Genomic DNA, 3,858 nt, shown 5'->3' with positions numbered 1-3,858 from the left:
CAGCCCTACTGTTGGACAGCGTGAGGTGGAAACCTCAGGTGACCAATGTGACAGCCCCTCACATCCCTCTTGAGCATCCTAAGTGAGTCATGAGTGCAAGGCACCACGGTTTGGCAGTGGGGAGCGGTGGAGAACACACCATTTGTTGCTCTGCCTCAGGTAGCAAAACGTCACGGGCCCAGCGGCATTAGCAGGACAGCATCTGTGTGCACCCCACACTGCCCTCAGGGTGGCTTAGATCCCTCTTCTCCACCTTCCCCTCGCTTTGTGCTACTTACTGGTGGGTGGGAGAGCAGTTTCGGTTTGTGCTGAGAAGGGTGCAGGGTAGAGGGAGTCCTTGGATTCCCCCCCCCCCATGCATGCAATGCATCTTCGGTGCCTGGGTCCCCAGCCATGACAGATGCAGTGCCCATTTGCAGGAATGCCCAGTGTCTCCATAGCCCTCTCCCACACCCAGTCTACTAGGGCAGGAGTCACCAACATGGTGCCCAGGGGGCCCTTATGTGCCCACAGAGGACTTCGCTGACTCCTGCAGGGTCCCCTCCTCCTGAAACTAAGCCTGGAAGAAGCATTTTGTTGCGGCCAATTGAATATTCTATTCTATTCACAGGCCTCTTGAGCAAGGGACTAGGCACTTGCTGCTTCTTCCTGTAGGTAGCGGCAGGGAAGGTCTGTTTTTGTGTTGGTTAGGGTGCTAGGATTTTTGCACCCCCAATCACGTCAGTTGCAAATAGTTGCAATTTACTATTTGCAGCATTTCCCTTGTCGGGATTTTTTGTTTGTGTGCCTTTTTGCGAGATAGCTGCAAGGGTAGCGCAGAGTGGCTAACAAATAGGTTGTCAAACAGAGGAACCATACAAACACAGCAAAGTTAGCAAAACACAGGATTTGCGTTATCGCTGAAGAAAACATGTGCAGACTAATAATCAAAGGGAATCCAACCCAGGCATTTGGCACAGGAAAATATTTATGCTGGTTTGTGTGGGAGGATCCTCTGCGACATTCAGATATACTATCAGCGAGAAAAGAATGCTGACATAGGCGGGTGTGCACAGAATTGATCTTTTGTTTAATTTTGAATCAACACGGCTCATAATTAAGCTTCACGAATAAATTTTAGAGATGGGCTGCTGCTAGTAAGAGCTATTAGAAATCCCAGCCAGCTCAAATATTGTTATTAAGAAACAGACAAGTAGATATTGCAGCAGCCTCTATTAACTGCTTGTTGACTTCGAGGCAATCAGATGACGTTTCCCTCTTTCTTTTTTTAACGCTTCCTGTGGGGCTTAGGGATGTGTTATGTACACATAAAACTACTACACCCATAAGCACAACCCAGAATGAAAATCTGATTTATGGGATTTTCCTATTGCATCAATGCCGGTATCTTCAAGGGGGGGAAAAATCTACCAGAATAATTAGAGCATGGTAGTTATGATTGTTTAGTTATAGAGTCTTCTATCAAACAAATGTATGTTTGTGTGACTGCTCTCCACATCCCATGCTAATCTTCCCCTTTGCTGGATTTCTTGCCCTTTAACAAAGCAAAAGGAAAAGAAAGCAGGGTGTTCAGGAAAGCAAAAGGGTTTATTCAGTGTTTCTTATAGTAACACCATTCATCTTGGGAAAGTCTTTGTTGATTGTGCTAACCATCTATAGTAATAAATGTACAGGAATGAAAATGGTGGTGTTCCCATATCCCAGAGAACACTAAACTATTGTCCGGTTAACATGGAGGCCACGGCCTAATAGTTGCAAGGAGTTTTTCTGGACAATGGAAAATGGTGTCCATGCGTCATATGACCTCTTTGACCAGTTAAGCAGCAGAATTTGTAAATGATTTTCATTCAGCCGGGGTTGTAGGAAGGGTATGAAGGAATATGGAAATCGTACCTCCAGTTCCAATATAATATATGTGTGATTCGATTTTTAGTGTGTGTCACTTTCTATCTCACAAAGGATAAGGTAAGTCTACAGTGGACACTCCTCCAAAAGAACACTGTCCAAGCCTGAGCAGAAAAAGCTATGCTGGACTTTCAACCGCTGTTGAGGGGAAGAAAACTGTGTCTGCAAAACTTTAATTGAAGCAGAGTTGCCAACCTAGCAGAAGATTGGGAGGGGGGTGATGGCACACACATTACGTGTATGTGACACAGGGATGCCGGGAGGTGCCAGGGAGTGGAGCCAAACATGGCGGCAGTATGGCTTCAGTGGCTGGCGGCTCCTCCTCTCTGGTACTCAGTCTCCACCTCCTCCTCTTTCTGCCGCCACCAGCCCAGGGCTGCTTCCCCACTCCTTCCTCTCTGTGGCAAGAGGAGGAGGAGGAATCGTCAGCCACTGAAGCTGTGCCATGTTCAGACTCTGCCCCAATTGCTCTCAATGTGGGGTGGCTACCCCTCAAATATTTTATTGGGATCTGGGCCCCTTAGAGTTGGTGCCTATGAATTGAGGCCAAAAATAATGGCTTTAATAGGACTACTCTAATGCATGTTGGTTAAAAAAACTACATTGTGTGGTAAAAAGTCAGATGGGTAGATCATATAGCACTGTTTTGCACGTGCAGCTTTGGCAGGGCTAATGGTAGGATAGCACAGTCAAGATCCTATGCTCTCTGGGCAGCAGAGTAAACAGTACCTGTTAAAACAAAAGCTAATGCAGCAATAATAGGAAGTGTTCATGCAGTATTGCTGGAAACTCTGCAGCCTGTTGCTAAGGCCCCCAGATAGCTCAGTTGGTAGAGCATGAGACTTTTAATCTCAAGGTCATGGGTTCGAGCCCCATGTTGGGTGAAAGATTCCTAAATCGCAGGAGGCTGAACGACATTGATCCTCATGGTCCCTTCCAATTCTACAGTCCTACGATTCTATATGATAAAGTTATACATGTATGGACTGCACCATCCAGCCTCCAAAGGACTTCCGGGTTGGCGCCTCTGGCAATGGCAGAGCTCCTCCGATCGGGAGGGACTTGCTCTGTAACCTTCAAAAGTAATAAATATTATTTAGAAAAACAACAACAAAGGTGGCCAAACAAACAACCACTGAGTAGAGAAGAGACTACAGCTCTTTCCACAGTACTAGCTGACACCGTGCTATAACGAAAAGCCAGCAGGGAAAACCCACGGCATCCCAGGAGAAGGTTCTGAGTCCTGCTATGGGAACAGTGCCTTTGTGCGGAGACGCTGTTTCTATAATGCTGCACACACCACAATCCTGCGTTGCTGTCTCTCTGGCAGTGGTGCAGTTGGGTTATTTGTGACTCTGGATTTAATGGAGCTTCCTCTTTAGACAGCAGTTCACTTGCTTCAAAATGTGATCAGCCAGCCCTGTGCTGAATTTGGAAGTCCTCCAGCTCGGCTAAGCAGGGCCCTGGACCTCTGCCCCGATGTCCTGTCCTGACAGCGCCACTGCCCTCTGAGGAGGACCAATACTTGCAGAGGCAGAGAGGCACATGCATGAGGGACGGATGGAAAAGATAACAGCAAGCGCACAGCAGGTAACCGTGCACAAGGCTTTGTAGCTAATGGGGGGGGGTCAATGCAACTAGGAACAGGAGGCGTAGATTCAAGTCTCATTTGAGCAGATTTTAATCCTGCTGCCTCAAGGCTTGAGGAGAGCAATAATTGAGGGTCCTGTGTGGAGCTGTAGCTCAGTCGCAAAACCCATAGATCAGAAAGAGGGCTTTTGGAATAGAAAAAGGAGCTCAGAGGATTAGAATGATTAGAATAGTGTGTTTGGCACCATCATTATACAGCTTTTGGCGAATGCTGAAGATACATCTCTTTACTGTGACTTGAGGTGTATATTTTTAGGATCCACCTTAATTTTGCAATTTTAAGTCGCTTTAAACTTTTTTTGT

General features: G+C 46.7%; 1 non-coding gene across 1 annotated transcript; it reads left to right on the top strand.

Annotated features, from left to right (window-relative positions):
- Positions 1 to 2,716: 2,716 nt before the first annotated feature.
- Positions 2,717 to 2,790, top strand: TRNAK-UUU (transfer RNA lysine (anticodon UUU)). The gene has a single exon. It is a non-coding gene; the product is annotated as a tRNA-Lys (tRNA).
- The last annotated feature ends 1,068 nt before the right edge of the window (positions 2,791 to 3,858 follow it).

This window comes from Podarcis raffonei, chromosome 4, assembly GCF_027172205.1.
Source record: "Podarcis raffonei isolate rPodRaf1 chromosome 4, rPodRaf1.pri, whole genome shotgun sequence".
In the NCBI taxonomy this organism is placed as follows: domain Eukaryota; kingdom Metazoa; phylum Chordata; class Lepidosauria; order Squamata; family Lacertidae; genus Podarcis; species Podarcis raffonei.
Note: the sequence above shows the minus strand (reverse complement) of the source record. Positions and strands in the feature narration are given on the sequence as shown.